The sequence below is a fragment of the Aythya ferina genome (genome assembly GCF_964211825.1).
Source record: "Aythya ferina genome assembly, chromosome: W".
Classification (NCBI taxonomy): Eukaryota; Metazoa; Chordata; class Aves; order Anseriformes; family Anatidae; genus Aythya; species Aythya ferina.
This window is the reverse complement of record NC_140313.1, coordinates 7,567,812-7,584,640: the sequence shown is the minus strand read 5'-3', so window position 1 is coordinate 7,584,640 and position 16,829 is coordinate 7,567,812. Positions and strand designations below refer to the sequence as shown.

The 16,829-nt window shown below is 51.3% G+C and overlaps 1 long non-coding RNA gene across 1 annotated transcript; it reads left to right on the top strand.

Annotated features, from left to right (window-relative positions):
* The first annotated feature begins 811 nt into the window (after nt 1-811).
* LOC311426442 lies at nt 812-2,851 on the top strand. The gene is made up of 2 exons (XR_014686759.1): nt 812-929; nt 1,809-2,851. It is a non-coding gene; the product is annotated as an uncharacterized lncRNA (long non-coding RNA).
* The last annotated feature ends 13,978 nt before the right edge of the window (nt 2,852-16,829 follow it).

Genomic DNA, 16,829 nt, shown 5'->3' with positions numbered 1-16,829 from the left:
TGGCTGGAGGCAGGGCCCCCCTAATCCTGGTCAGAATCTTCCTCGTTTCTGTGTTTGAAGGACTGTCTGCTGGAAGTTGGAGCAGCAAACTTTTCGGAGAATCCCTTTTTCCTGATTGTTTTCTTTTGCAACTCACGTACCCGTGCCTCTAGGGTCGCGGTAGATTTTCCATCCCACTTTCTCATGTCCTCTCCATGGTCTCGTAAGTAAAACCACAGGGTGGCACGGGGTGAGTACCCACCATATCGTCTTCCTTGTGTGGGTGAACGCCTACCCCTGACAGCTGAGACACTGCTTTGTACAGGTGCGAAGGAGAATAATCTCTCTTCAAGTTGGTGAACCTTTTCAGAAAGTTTCTCCCAAGTGTTCTCCTTTGGTCGGTGGGCACTGGTTGGTTCAGGTGGGGAGGACAATAGATTCTCTTCAAGTTGGTGAACCTTTTCAGAAAGTTTCTCCACAGCTGAGACGCAGGCCTGTAAGGAAGAGGAGAGACTTTCTTCGTACTGCCGGAGTTGTTTAGCCGCTTCACCCACTGTGGGTTCCTCATCCTCTTTCCAGGCCATTATTGCCAATGAGCTGGCATATGATGATGGTGCACTCCGTACAAACTTCCGCCACATGGGTCGTGTACACTTGACTTCATCTGGATCTGTGGATGTTTGTTTGAGGTCTGGATCCTCATAAATCACTTCCCGTACGGCTAATTCCCTCAGGTACTGGATTCCCTTCTCCATAGTGGTCCACTTGCCTGGTAGACATAAAATATCTTCCTTGAAGGGATACCTTTCCCTCACAGCTGAGAGGAGACGCCTCCAGAGGCTGGTGGGTCGTGCTCCATCTGCAATTGCTTTGTCAATGCCGGCGTCTCGAGCAAGGGATCCCAGCCGCTTGGCTTCCCTGCCGTCTAATTCCACACAATTGGCTCCAGAGTCCCAGCACCGGAGCAGCCAGGTGACAAGCTGCTCACCTATACAGCGACCAAAATCTTTTCGCACATCTCGTAGCTCGCGCTCGTTTAGGCTTCGGGTAGTTACTGTTGCTCTTTCGGCATCCTCATCTTCCTCCTCCTGAATCCTTGACGGCCCAGCGTCGTCATCATCTTCGTCATCTCTATACTTAGTTTTGGCAGAAGCCTTACCTGGATTGGCAGAAGACTCTCTGCGTTCTAAACGACTTGAATTTCTATACCATATTTTCACCTTCTCTACAGGGGCAGCTTGCACTGCTACTGCTCGTTTCTCTGACTTTGTTACAGAGTCTGCCACAGGGGTTGGAATGCCCTCTGCAGGGTCAACTTGCACTGCTACAGCTCGTTTCTCTGACACGGCCACAGGAGCTGGAGCGGCTACAGGAGCTGGAGTTGGAGCTGGAGCAGTTGCAGGAGCTGGGACTGGAGCAGCAGTAGGAGCTGGAGCTGGAGCGGCTTCAGGAGCTGGAGCTGGAGCGGCTTCAGGAGCTGGGACTGGAGCAGTTGCAGGAACTGGGACTGGAGTAGCGGCCGGAGCTGGAACTGGAGCGACTGCAGGAACTGGGACTGGAGCAGCTGCAGGAGCTGGAGCTGGAGCAGCTTCAGGAGCTGGGACTGGAGCAGTTGCAGGAGCTGGAGCTGGAGCGGCTGCAGGAGCTGGGACTGGAGCGGCTGCAGGAGCTGGGACTGGAGCGGCTGCAGGAGCTGGGACTGGAGCGGCTGCAGAATCCACCGTAGGGGTCACAGTGGCCGTTGGATCTGTCACAGGGTTTGGAGTGGCCGCAGGGTCTGTCACTAAGTTGACAGCAGTATCAATGGCAGCTCGATAGGCATGAGCCAGGCCCCAGCACGTTACAATGATTTGTGTTACTTTGGAACTGCCAGAATCATTACACCTTTTTTTCAAGCATTCTGCCAGTTTTTGAGGATTTTGCCATTGTTCAGGGGTGAATTTCCAACACACTGGGGGTGCCAACTGCTCTAGATGCCTGCCCATATCCACCCATACTCCCTGCCACCCACAACTATACTGCCTCCGGGCAGATCTCCGGATGAGCTTCATAAGTAGTTGTTTAACTTTAAGCAGAATCTGAAGTGCATTCATGAGGCAGAACAACAAGACTATGGTATTCTGAGTATTCCAGAAATATTCAATATCTTGGAGAGCTATTGTGACAAGCTCAGGGGATAAGAGGGTGGTGAAGGAGGAAGGCAGAGTGACCCAGGAGGATACAGGGGTGGTGAAGGAGAAAGGGAGAGTAAGCAAGTAAGGAAAAATATCCTCCCCTTTCCCCTCCACAGATTGACTCTCTAATGGAGAAAAACAATAGGTATAATTGCTAATAGTTCCCAAGATGCTGTTTCCAAAGTACAGAGTCCACGATGTTACTGAGTATAAATACCAAGTTAGAGTCATGACCAGATATCTTATCGTCTCATAAGCCATTGCTATAACACTTAGTACCATAATGGTCTGAAACCAGGGCCCGGAGAGGAGAAACAACACTACAGAGAGCAAATACGGAAAATAATGTACTATAATACTCAATTTGGAAAACAGGCGCAGCAGAGTTGTGATTAAAGCAATCAGCATCATGACAAGTGACTATTAAGCAGGTCTAATCCTTACACCAATTTTAGTTTAACACACTCTGATCAGATCTGCCGTTATCTCAACCTTTCGGGCCCCACGTTGGGCGCCAAAAAGACTGTCGTGGTTTAACCCGACCGGCAGCTAAACACCACGCAGCCGTTCGCTCACCCTCCCCCTCCCTCTCTGGGACGGGGGAGAGAAATGGAAAGTGAAGCCCGTGAGTTGAGATAAAGACAGTTTAATAAGACAGGAAAAAAAAAATAACAAAATAATAATAACAATAATAATAATGATGATACAATGGTGATAATACGAAAGTAATAATAGTATGTACAAACAAGTGATGCACAATGCAATTGCTCACCACCCGCTGACCGATGCCCAGCCTAACCCCGAGCAGTCCGGCCCCCTCCCCCCGGCTAGCCACCCCTATATATTGTTCAGCATGACGTCAGATGGTATGGAATACCCCTTTGGCTAGTTTGGGTCACCTGTCCTGGGTCTGTCCCCTCCCAGCTCTTACTGCACCCCCCAGCCTGCCCGTTGGCAGGACAGAGCAAAGGCTGAGATGTCCTTGGCTTAGTATAAGCACTGCTCTGCAACAATTAAAGCATCGGGGTGTTATCAGCACTCTTCTCATTCTAAGCCAAAACACAGCATTCCACCAGCTACTAGGAAGAAAATTAATTCTGTGCTAACTGAAACCAGGACACTGCCCCATGTTAGGTAAGGGCCCCACTGCTGGCCAGAGCTGAGACAATAAGTGATGTTGTTTGTGCCTCTGTGAGAATATATTTAAGACAGGGAAAAAAAAAAACAAAAAAAAAAAACACTGCTACATAGCAGCTGGGAGAGTGAGAGGAGTGAGAAACAGCCCTGTAGGCGCCAAGGTCAGTGAAGAAGGAATGGGAGAGGTGCTCCAGGTGCCAGAGCAGAAGTCCCCTGCGGCCTGTGGTGACGACTATGGTGAAGCAGGCTGTCCCCCTGCAGCCCATGGATTACCACTGTGGAGCAGGGTTCCACACTGCATCCTGTGGAGGAGACCATGGTGGAGCAGGTGGACCTGAACTGAAGGAGGCTGCGGCTAGTGGAAGATCCCCGCCAGAGCAGATTCCGGGCCAGACCAGTAGCCTGTGGAGAGAAGACCATGCAGGAGCAGGTGACCTGGCAGGAGCTGCTGCCCTTGGGGGACTCGTGTTGGAGCAGTTTTCTCCTGAGGGATGGACCCCGTGGTACGGACCCATATCTGGAGCAGTTCTGGAAGAGCTGCTGCCTGTGGAGAGCCCACACCAGATCAGTTCAGCAAGGACTGCACCCCATGGGAGGGACCCTACAGCACAGGGGACGAGAGTGACCAAGAAGGAGTGGTGGAGAAGAAGCATTATAGACTGACCATAATCCCCATTCCCCCGTTCCCCTGAGCCACTCGGGGGGAGGAGGTGAAAGAGGGTGGATGGGGGGAAGGTGCTTTTGGTTTCTTTCCTTTGTTTCTCACTTCTTTAGCTTGTTAGTAATAGGCAATAAATCTTACCATCACCCTATGCTGAGTCTGTTTTCCCTGTCACGATAATTACTGCGTGATCTCCCTGTCCTTATCTCAACACTTGAGCCCTTTTCATCATATTTTGCTGAGGCGATCGGCTCCGGGGCAGACGTGTTCTGCAGCGGAGCAGGGGACCGAGGCGGGCAGGGCTTTTTGTCCGGCATCGAGGCCACTCGGGGGAGCCGCCGGGACCCGGCTGTCCTCGCGAGGGAGGCTGACGAGGCGAGGGCGGAGCCAGCAGCGCCCCCTCTCAGGCTGTTTAAAAGCTGCCCCTAGGGAGCGCGAGCGACCAGGAGCGCGGCGAACAGGATGGGCAAACAGGGCGTGGCAGTTTGCGCGGCAGTTCGCGCGGGCAGGGCGAGCGGGGGGCTCATCGTCGCTCTTTTGCAGCTGCCTCTCCCTTCGGTGCTTGTAACCTGCTTGCGTAGAACCTGACCATGGTATCGACCAGGCAGAAAAACGTGGCCTCCGCATCTCGTGCGGCATCTCCAGCCACGGTCGCCAGTGTGGCTACTCAGACGGAGGGCTCGGGGAAACACGCAGCCGTCCAGGTCCTGGGCTGCAGAGTGTGCCCCAGCCTTCTGTCGGTCTCCGACAGCAGTGGTGGGTATGCCTGTGGGAGGTGTGCCCAGGTTGAAGAACTGCTCAGCCAGGTAGCGGAGCTCCGGGAGGAGGTGAACAGGCTCAGGAGCATCAGGGAATCAGAGAGGGAAATTGACTGGTGGAGGTGCGCTCTACCCTCTCTGAGGCAGGCTCACGAGACTGCCACGGCACAGGCGTCTCCTGTTACGCAGAAGACGGAGGTTCACTCCTCCAGCCAGGCAGCGGGAGGAGACCTAGATCAAGGGGGGGAATGGAGGCAGGTGCCTATTCGGGGTGGTAGGCGAGCCCTCTCTCTGCCCACCTCACCTTCTCATCTACCCTTAAATAATCGATATGAAGGACTAGAGCAAGACAATCTAAATGACAAAGTAGACAAACACCCGTCCCAGTTGGAGGGGGCGCCTAAGACAATGCGACCTACACGTCGCATTGCCACATCATCCTTCAAAAAAGAAAGAAGGGCTATTGTTATGGGGGGCTCCCTCCTGAAAGGGACAGAGGGACCGATATGCCGACCAGACCCAACCCGCAGAGAAGTCTGTTGCCTCCCTGGGGCTCGGGTGAGAGACTTTGCCAAGAAAGTCAAGCGCCTGGTACGGCCCACTGACTACTACCCGCTACTGGTCTTTCAGGCTGGTAGCGATGAAGTAGCAACGAGAAGTCCGAAGGCGATCAAAAGAGACTTTAGGGATTTGGGGCGACTACTTAGAGGATCAGGGGCGCAGGTGGTGTTTGCCTCTGTCCTTCCAATAGGGGGGATCGAAGCTGAAAGACGTACTGTTCACATAAACTCGTGGCTTCGAGACTGGTGTGACCGGCAGAATTTTGGTTTCTTTGATCATGGGAAGGTCTATGCTACACCGGGCCTGATGGCACCGGATGGGATGCGCCTCTCTCGGAGAGGGGTAAGGATCTTAGGTCAGGAGTTGGCAGGGCTGATAGATAGGGCTTTAAACTAGAGTCGAAGGGGGAAGGGGCTAAAACCAGGCACGCCGGTGAAGACCTAAGGGATGGTACGCTAGAATCAGAGGGGCTGTGTGCCAGTGAGGTCCTTCGGTCAGATCCACAAGGTGCTGAGTGTATGGAGACGCACTTGAAGTGCTTTTACACGAATGCACGCAGTATGAGGAATAAAATGGATGAGCTAGAAGTCCTGGCCCAGTCCCGCAACTACGACATCATCGGCATAAGCGAAACCTGGTGGGATGAGTCCTGTGACTGGGGTGTTGCGATAGATGGTTACAGGCTCTTCAGGAGGGACAGGCAGGGTAGGCGAGGTGGTGGGGTGGCGATGTATGTGAAGCAGGGGCTGGACTGTGTGGAACTTCAGGTCGGCGATGGCAAAGTTGAGAGCCTCTGGGTAAGGATCAAGGGACGAACGAATAAAGGGGATGTCGTTGTGGGAGTCTATTACAGACCGCCTGGCCAGGATGATAGCACCGATAAATTATTCTTTACAGAACTAAGAGAGGCCTCGAGATTAACTCCCCTTGTCCTTATGGGGGACTTCAACTTGCCGGACGTTAACTGGGAGTGCCACACGGCTGACACGAGCAAGTCCAGGAGGTTCATGAAGCACCTAGATGATAACTTCTTGGTGCAGGTGCTAACGGAGCCAACTAGGAAAGGTGCCCTCCTAGACCTGTTGCTAGAAAACAGAGAGGGTCTGGTGGGAGATGTGGTGATTGGTGGCCGCCTCGGTCATAGCGACCATGAAGTGGTTGAGTTCAAAATTTATGGTGACAGAAGGAAAAGTGCCACCAAAACCTCATCCCTAGATATGGGGAAAGCGGACTTCAGGCTGCTCAGGGAACTAGTCAGTAAGGTCCCCTGGGAAACTGCTCTTGAAGGCCTCGATGTCCACCAGTGCTGGTCACTCTTTAAGCGATGCCTCCTAGAAGCACAAGATAAGGCAATTCCAAAATATCGCAAGTCAGGCAGGCGGGGCAGGAGGCCGGCGTGGCTGACCAGGAACGTTCTAATGGAGATTAGGCGGAAACAAAGAGTGTTTCGCTACTGGAAGGAGGGCCAGGTGTCATGGAAAGAATACAGGGATGCTGTTCGTGTTTGTAGGGAGAAAGTTCGAGTGGCCAAAGCACAGCTAGAGTTGAAGCTGGCTGTGTCTGTGAGAGAAAATAAAAAGGGTTTTTTTAGATATGTAAATGGAAAAAGGAGAACTAAAGAATACATAGGGCCGCTCCTTGATAGGGAAGGTCTCCTCACAGACGATGACGTAGGCAAAGCAGAGACGCTTAACGCCTTCTTTGCCTCTGTCTTCAATGCCGATGATGGGCTTCGGGACCCAGGGTGCCCTGAGCTGGAGGACCGGGACGGTGGGGATGACAAACTCCCAACTGACCCTGAACGTGTGTGGGATTTGCTACTCCACCTGGATCCCTACAAGTCCATGGGTCCGGATGGGATTCATCCCCGGGTGCTGAAAGAGCTGGCGGATGTCATCGCGGAACCTCTATCAATTATTTTTCAACGATCCTGGGAATTTGGAGAGGTCCCAGTAGACTGGAAGCTGGCAAATGTTGCGCCAATTTTCAAGAAGGGTCAGAAAGAAGACCCTAGCAATTACAGGCCTGTCAGTCTCACGTCAGTGCCTGGTAAAATCATGGAGAAGTTGGTTCTCGGACTCATTGAGGCGCACCTGGGGGACAAAGCAGTCATTGGTCCCAGCCAGCATGGGTTTGTGAAGGGTAGGTCCTGCCTAACTAACCTGATTTCCTTTTATGATAAGATCACCCGTATGGTGGACCAAGGGAAACCAGCTGATGTGATTTTTTTGGACTTCAGCAAGGCTTTTGACACGGTTTCCCATAGGATCCTACTGGACAAAATGTCCACCATACAGCTAAATAAAAACATCATACGATGGGTGAGCAATTGGCTAACGGGCAGGGCCCAAAGGGTTATGGTAAATGGAGCTGCGTCAGGCTGGCGGGCGGTCACCAGTGGGGTCCCTCAAGGCTCCATTTTAGGGCCGGTACTTTTCAATATTTTTATAAATGATCTGGATGTAGGAATAGAGGGTATTTTGAGCAAGTTTGCTGATGACACCAAACTTGGAGGAGTTGTGGACTCAAATGAGGGCGTAAAGGCCTTGCAGAGGGATCTGGACAGGTTGGAGAGCTGGGCGATCACCAACCGCATGAAGTTCAATAAGAGCAAGTGCCGGGTCCTGCACCTGGGACAGGGAAACCCTGGCTGCATGTACAGACTGGGCGATGAGACGCTGGAGAGCAGCCTAGAAGAGAGGGATCTGGGGGTCGTGGTAGACAGCAAGTTGAATATGAGCCAGCAGTGTGCCCTGGCAGCCAGGAGGGCCAATCGTATCCTGGGGTGCATCAAGAACGGCATCGCTAGTAGGTCAAGGGAGGTGATTGTCCCGCTCTACTCTGCGCTGGTGCGGCCTCACCTCGAGTACTGTGTGCAGTTCTGGGCACCACAGTATAAAAAGGACATGAAACTGTTGGAAAGTGTCCAGAGGAGGGCTACGAAGATGGTGAAAGGCCTGGAGGGGAAGACGTACGAGGAACGGCTGAGGTCACTGGGCCTGTTCAGCCTGGAGAAGAGGAGGCTGAGGGGAGACCTCATCACAGTCTACAACTTCCTCGTAAGGGGTTGTCAAGAGGCAGGAGACCTTTTCTCCATTAACACTAGTGACAGGACCCGCGGGAACGGGGTTAAGCTGAGGCAGGGGAAATTTAGGCTGGACGTCAGGAGGGGGTTCTTCACAGAGAGGGTGGTTGCACACTGGAACAGGCTCCCCAGGGAAGTGGTCACTGCACCGAGCCTGTCTGAATTTAAGAAGAGATTGGACTGTGAACTTAGGCACATGGTCTGAACTTTTGGGTAGACCTGTGCGGTGTCGAGAGTTGGACTTGATGATCCTTAAGGGTCCCTTCCAACTCAGGATATTCTATGATTCTATGATTCTATGATTCTATGATATTTTCTCCCTGTTCCTCTTTGAGGAGGAGGAGTGAGAGAGAGACCGTAGTGGAACTTGGATGCCCACCCGAGTAAAACCACCACACAGATCTACATCCTTTTTGTGCTGGGGGCCCCAGAGTAAGACGTAGTACTTCCTAATGAGGCCTCATGGGACCAGAGTAGAGGGGGACAGTCACCTCTCTCACGCTACTGGCCACTGTTCTTTTGGTGCATCTTAGGATGCAGTTGTACTTCTGCACTGCAAGTACGCACTGCTGGCCTACGTTGAGCTTTTTGTCCACCAGAGGTCAAGGTCCAGATGGGCCTTGAGTATCTCCAGAGAAGGAGATTCAACAAACTCCCTGGGCAGCCTGTTCCAGTGCTACGTCACCCTCACTGTGAAGAAGTTATTTCGCATGCAGGTGCGGAACTTCCTGTGCTCCATTTTGTGGCAATGTGTCGATATGCTCCATTTTGTGGCAATTGCCCCTTGTCCTGTCCCCACAAACCACTGAAAAGAGGTTGGCCAAATCCCTCTGTGTCCCACAGTTAAGATATTTGTAAGCATTAATAAGATCCCCTCTCAGTCTTCTCTTCTCCAGGCTGAACAGACCCAAGTCTCTCAGCCTTTCCTCATAAGGAAGATGCTCCAGGCCCCATATCATCTTTGTGGTCCTCCGCTGGACTCTTTCCAGGAGATCCCTGTCATTTTTGTACCGGGGAGCCCAGAACAGGACACAGTACTCCAGGTGAGGCCTGACCAGGGCAGAGTAGAGGGGGAGGATCACCTCCCTTGACGTGCTGGCCACGCTCCTTTTAATGCACGCCAGGATCCCATTGGCCCTCTTGGCCATGAGTTGGTAACTTCCGTGACTTAACAGAGGGGAAAAGAAGCAACACCAGATGGCAGGGCGTCGCCTCAATCACCCTTCTTTATTTCCTCTAAACTCTTTACATTCCTGATGACCTCATCGTTAAGAGTTTGATGTTATCACCAACCACGAGGCTTTCCGACCCCCATTGCCACATTTCCAAATCTCCCCCTTCTTTATTAATACAAACCATTTTTCTGACATGAATTACCACTCCCCATAATGCGCAACTCCTTACCAGCGAGGGGCAGTTGTGTGCACAGGTCTGCTTCTCTCAGCTCGAGCTTCTCTCCAGCTCCAGTGAGCCTATTTCCAGCGACTTTCTGTACGAGCTTCTCTGAGCGGTTTGCTGAGTCTGGCCGAACCTATCTTCATGAGGCAATCAAAATGCCTGTTCCCGTCCTGGTCTCCATTCTGCCAGCCTGTTCCTCTTCACTTCTTTTTCCTGCTTCTTTATTGATGACATAACTTCATCATGCTGCCTTTTTTTTTATCTTGAGGACAGGCTCCCCTCTTACACCCTTCACCCCACAGTAGTTCTTTTCAAAAACGACTTTTCATTGGTCAAACAACTTTGCATATAACAACAAGAGCAAACACCCAGAAACTTCCATGCCTTAATGGCTGGAGAACAAGCAACTGGAGACTGCATGGAGTCTCCTGAATCACCCTTCTTTGTTCCCTCTAAACTCTTTTACATTCCTGATGGCCTCATCGTTAAGAGTCTGATGTTATCATCAACCATGGGGCTTTCCGACCCCCATGGCCACACTCCCAAATCTCCCCCTTCTTTATTAATATCAACCATTTTCTGGACATGAATTACCACTCCATATATAACATCATTATCATTATTTTTTCCCTGTCTTAATAAACTGTCTTTATCTCAACTCACAGGCTTCACTTTCACGTTTCTCTCCCCCAGCTCAGAGAGGGAGGAGAGAGGGTGAATGAACAGCTGTGTGGTGCTTAGCTGCCGGTCCGGTTAAACCACAACAATTGTGAAGAGTTGCCTCTGAGAAACAGACACAAACAGGTTGAGAGCTTGTGGGTGAACAGTTGGGTGATGGGTCGGGCTCAATTGGTTATAGCAAGTGAGGTTACATCAGGCTGGTAGCAAGTCACTAGTGGGGTTCCCCAGGGCTCCATTTTAGGGCCAGTTCTCTTTGATGTTTTAATGAATGACTTGGATGCAAGAACAGGCGGTGTTTTGAATACTTTTGTGGATGATGCTGAATTGGGAGGAGCTGTTGACTCCCTTGAGAGTAGAGAGTCCTCGCAGAGAGATCTCGACAACTTAGAGAGTTGGGAAATCAACAACAATATGAAATATAACAAGAGCAAGTGCCAGATTTTGCACCTGGGATGGGGCAAACCTGGCTATACACACAGAGTAGGGGACAAGAGGCTGGAGAGCAACCCAACAGAAAGGGATCTGGGGATTTTGGTCAACAGCAAGTTGAATATGAGTCAGCAGTGTGCCCTGGCAGCCAGGAGGGCCAACCATATCCTGGGGTACATCAAGCACGGCATTGCTAGCTGGTAAAGGGACGTGATTGTCCCACTCTACTCGGCACTGGTGCGGACTCACCTAGAATAGTGTGTGCAGTTCTGGACACCACAGTACAAAAATGATGTGAAACTATTGGAGAGTGTCCAGAGAAGGGCTACAAAGATGGTGAAGGGCCTAGAGGGGAAGACATACGAGGAGCAGCTGAAATCACTTGGTTTGTTCAGCCTAGAGAAGAGGAGGCTGAGGGGAGATAGTGTGGTCTACAGCTTCCTCACAAGGGGGCGTGCAGGGACAGGCGCTGATATTGTATCTCTGGTGACCAGCAATAAAACTCACAGAAATGGTAAGGTTGGATATCAGGAAAAGGTTCGTCACTGAGAGGGTGGTTGAGCACTGGAACAGGCTTCCCAGGGAAGTAGTCACAGCACCAAGCCTGTGGGACTCCAATAAGAATTTGGACAAAGTTCTGTATTGGGTTTACATGGAAAGAGCTTGGTAGCACGGGTGGCCTCTGTGAGCAGAGTCCAGAAGCCACCCCATATTAGATAGGAGCCAGTTCCAGCCAGCTCTAACCGCTGGCCAGAGCTGAACCAATAAGCAACATTGGTTGCACCTCTCTGAGAACATATTTATGAAAGGGAAAAAACTTCTGTGTCACAGCAACTGGGAGAGTGAGGAGTAAGAATCAGCCCTGCAGACAGCAAAGTCAGTGAAGAAGGAGGGAGAGGAGGTGCTTCAGGCACCGGAACAAAAGTTCCCCTGCAGCCTGTGGAGGGGGACCATGGTGGAGCAGGTTGTCCCCCTGCAGTCCATGGTGTACTGTAGCAGAGCAGATTTCCAGACAGCAGCCTGTGGAGGAGCCCACAGATGAGCAGGTGATTTATTGGGAGCTGCTGCCCGTGGCGGACCCATGTGTTTTACCTTGTTGGGCAGTTGAACTCCACCACAACCTCTCTTTCACTCCCCCTCCTCAGAAGAAGAGGGGGAGAAGAAAGTACACTGGAAAGGAAAAAGAAAAATTCATGAGTTGAGATAAGGGTAAGTTAATTAAAGTGAAAAGGAAGAGGGAAAAATGCAAGCAAAGGTTGCATAGAAGCACAGAGGGAAGAAAAAAAAATCTCTGCTTCCCATCAACAAGTAATGTTCGGCCACATACTGGGAAGCAGGGCCTTGATATACGTAGTTATACATAGATGTTGTTTGGGAGGACAGACATCTTCATAACGAGAGCTGCCCCCCCCCTTCCTTCCCCTTTCCCTACTTTTATTGCTGACTGTGACATCATATAGTATGGCATAGCCAGGTTGGGGGAGAGAATTGGAAAGAAATGAAAGCCTGTGGGTTGAGATAAAGACAGTTTATTAGGACAGAAAAGAAAGGAAAATAATAATAATAATAATAATAATAATAATAATAATAGTACTACTAATAATAGTGTGTACAAAACAAGTGATGCACAATGCAATTGCTCACCACCTGCTGACTGATGCCCAGCCTATCCCCGAGGAGCCAGCCCCCCCGCCCCGGCCAGCCCCCCCCCCATGTTAATTGTTCAGCATGACATCAGATGGTATGAAATCTCTCTCGCTGAGGCGATTGGCTCTGGGGCAGATGCGTTCTGCAGCGGAGCAGGGTATGGAGGCAGACGGGGCTTTTTTTTTGATATTGAGGCCACTCAAAGCAGCCAAGGGAGCCTCCAGGAAGGACTTCAAGGTGCTTGATCAAGTCCAGAGAAGGGCAACGAAGCTGGTGAGGGGTCTGGAGAACAAGTCTTACGAGGAGCGGCTGAGAGAGCTGGGATTGTTCAGTCTGGAGAAGAGTGTGGTGGTTTTACCGTGCTGGGCAGCTAAACCCCACAACCGCTCTCTCACTCCCCCTCCTTTAGATGAGGAGGGGGAGAAGTAAAGCAAAGAACAACTCACGGGTTGAGATAAGGATAATTTAATTAAAGGGAAATAATTATAATAATTAAATAAAGACTACCATGAACTAAACAATTTAACTAAGGGGAAATAAAAGGGAAAGGGGAAAAAGGGAGGGGAAAAAGGGAAAAAATAAAAAGAAGGGAGGAAAACAAACAAACAAAATAAATGAAAACTATATGGAAGTGCAGAGGAAAGAAATTACTCTCTACTTCCCACAAATGAGCGATGATTGACCACGTCCTTGAAGCAAGGCCTCAACGCACGCAGCCGGTGTTCGAGAGGAGGACCGACGTCTTCTCAACGAGAGCCCACCCCTCCCCTCTTCTTCCTGTTTCCACCTTTTATTGCTGAGTGTGACACCACATGGTATGGAATATCCCTTTGATTGGTTTAGGTCAGCTGCCCTAGTGATGTTTCTCTCCTCACTTTTTGCCCACCCCTTAGGAGGGTTAGAGAAAGGCCCAATGCTGTGCCACTGCTGCTCAGCAGTAGACACAACACTGGTGTGATAACACTGCTGTTCCAGCTACAAGTACAGAGTATGGCACTGTATGGGCTGCTGCCGGGAAAGTTAACATTCCAGCCAGACCCAGTACAAAGAGGAGGCTCAGGGGCGACCTTACTGCATCTATAGATACCTTAAAGGAGGCTGTAGCGAGGTGGGGGCTGGTCTATTCTCCCATGTGCCTGGTGACAGGATGAGGGGGAATGGGCTGAAGTTGCACCAGGGGCATTTTAGGTTGGATATTAGGAAGAACTTCTTTACTGAGAGGGTTGTGAGGCATTGGAATGGGCTGCCCAGGGAAGTGCACCATCCCTGGAAGTCTTTAAAAGACGTTTAGATGTAGAGCTTAGTGATATGGTTTAGTGGAGGACTTGTTAGTGTTAGGTCAGAGGTTGGACTCGATGATCTTGAGGTCTCTTCCAACCTAGAAATTCTGTGATTCTGTGACCTGGCAGCCCTCGCGAGGGAGGCTGATGAGGCATAAGCAAAGCCAGCAGCATCAGTGGCGGTCCATTTAAATTGGGCATAGCTGCCATTTTGCAGCCACTTGCCGAGGAGATCAGCTCTGGGGCAGATGCGTTCTGCAGCAGAGTGGAGGATCAAGGTGGGCAGGGCCTTTTTTTGGCATCGAGGCCACTCGAAGCAGCTGAGGGAGCCACCAGGACCCGGCAGCCCTCGCAAGGGAGGCATAGGTGGAGCCAGCAGCACCCCCTCCCCTGACGTTCAACGACCGTCAACTCCCCTGACAAACAACTCCTCTAACGGCGGTCTACCGCTAGCTAAGCTATAATGGTCTCTACAAGGCACAGTGCTCTCTCTCTAGGAAGTCTGTGGCCACCCAGACTGAGTGCCCGCTCAAAAATGTGGCAGTTCAGGTCTCTGGATGCACAGAGTGCCTGAGCCTGTTGCTGCCATCTGAGGGCGGCAGAGACACCATGTGTGTGAGGTGTGAGCAGGTGCATGACCTGGTCGGCCTGGTGGCAGAGCTCAAGGAGGAAGTGGAGAGGTTGAGGCCCATCAGGGAGTGTGAGCGGCAGTTAGACTGGTGGAGCAACTCCATGCCAGGCCTTAAGGAAAGGCACCGGGGTGAGACACCCCAAACAGTGATGGACCCTCTGCCCTGTCGCTGTTGGGCAGAGAGAGGGGACCTAGGAGATGAGGAGGAATGGAAACAGGTCCCTGCTCAGCGTCGCAGGCAACCCCCCTCCCTACTGGCCCCGCCTTCCCAGGTGCCCTTGCACAACAGGTTTGAGGCCCTGGAGCTTGAGAGACCAGTGGGTGAGGATGAGGTGAAAAGTCTACCCAGGAGGATGCCTAGGGCGAGGAAATCGACTCCGCACCTCAAGACTGCCTCCACTAAGAAACAAAGAAGGGTGATCACTGTAGGCGACTCCCTTCTCAGGGGAACAGAGGGCCCTATTTGTCAGCCTGACCTTACCTGTAGGGAAGTCTGCTGCCTCCCCGGGGCCAGGGTCAGGGACATTGCCAGAAAGCTTCCTGCCCTGGTTCACCCATTTGATTGCTATCCTCTTTTGATAGTCCAGGCTGGCAGTGATGATATTGAAGAGAGAAGCCTGAAGGCTATCAAACGGGACTTTAGGGGACTGGGATGATTAGTAGATGGAGTGGGAGTACAGGCCGTGTTTTCCTCCATTCCTATAGTGGCAGGGAGGGGTACAGAGAGGACCTGGAAAGCCCACCTGATAAACACATGGCTCAGAGTCTGGTGCCAACACAGAAATTTTGTTTTTTTTTGACAATGGGGCGCTTTACTCAGCACCCGGCCTGATAACTCCAGATGGGTTCCACCTGTCTCTAAGGGGAAAACGGATACTATCCCAGGAGATGGCAGGGCTCATTGACAGGGCTTTAAACTAGGTAAGAAGGGTGACGGGGATAAAATAAGGCTCGTTAGAGGTGTGCCAGAGGTAACAATGTCAGGGTTGGGAGAGAAGTCAATGGCCCAACTGAAGTGCATCTACACTAATGCACACAGCATGGGCAACAAACAGGAGGAGCAGGAAGCCATCCTGCGTCAGGCAGGCTATGACTTGGTTGCCATCATTGAAACACGGTGGGATCACTCCCATGACTGGAGTGCTGCAATGACTGGCTATAGGCTCTTCAGAAGGGACAGGCAACAAAGGAAGTGTGGCAGTGTGGCTCTCTATATTAGAGAGGTTTTTTTAGATGTTGTGGAACTTGAGACTGGGAATGATAAGGTTGAGTTCCTATGGGTTAGGATCGGCGGGAAGGCCAACAAGGCAAGCATCCTGGTGAGGGTCTGTTATAGACCGTCAAACCAGGATGAGGAGACGGATGAGTGGTTTTATAGGCAGCTGGCAAAAGTTGTGAAATCATCAGCTCTTGTTCTCATGGGGGACTTCAACTTCCCTGACATATCCTGGAAATGTAATTCAGCTCAGAGGAAGTAGTCTAGGAGGCTTCTGGAGAGCATGGAAGATAGCTTCCTGATGCAGTCAGTTAGTGAGCCTACCAAGGGAGGTGCCTTGACCTTCTGTTCACGAACAGAGAAGGACTGGTGGGAGATGTGGTGGTCGGGAGCTGTCTTGGGCAGACTGACCATGAAATGGTAGAATTCTCTATTCTTGGCGAAGTCAGGAGGGGGACCAGTAAAACTGCTGTATTGGACTTCCGGAGGGCAGACTTTGAGCCGTTCAGGACACTGGTTGGCAGAGTCCCTTGGGAGGCAGTTTTGAAGGGCAGAGGGGTCCAGGAAGACTGAATGCTCTTCAAGGAGGAAACCTTAATGGCTCAGGAGAAGTATGTCCCCACGTGCCCAAAGAGGAGCCAGCGTGGAAGAAGACCGGCCTGGCTGAACAGAGAATTGTGGCTAGAGCTTAGGAAAAAAAAGAGGGTTTATGACCTTTGGAGAAAAGGGCGGGCCACTCAGAAGGACTATAAGGATGCTGTAAGTCTGTGCAGGGACAAAATTAGAAAGGCCAAGGCTCATCTGGAGCTCAGTATGGCTACTGCCGTCAAAGATAACAAAAAATGTTTTTATTAATACATTAACATAAAAAGGAGGACTAAGGAGAATCTCCATCCTTTACTGTTTCTGGGGGGGAAACTTAGTGACAAGAGATGAGGGAAAGGCGGAGGTGCTTAATGCCTTCTTTGCCTCAGTCTTCAGTGTCAAAACCAGTTGCTCTCTGGATACCCAGTACCCTGACCTGGTGGAAGGGGAAGGGGAGCAGAATGTGGCCCTCACAATCTGTGGTTGGGGACCTGCTACGGCACTTGGATGTACGCACGTCAATGGGGCAGGGTGGGATCCACCTGAGGATACTGAGAGAACTGGCGGAGGAGCTGGCCAAGCCACTTTCCATCATTTATCAACAGTC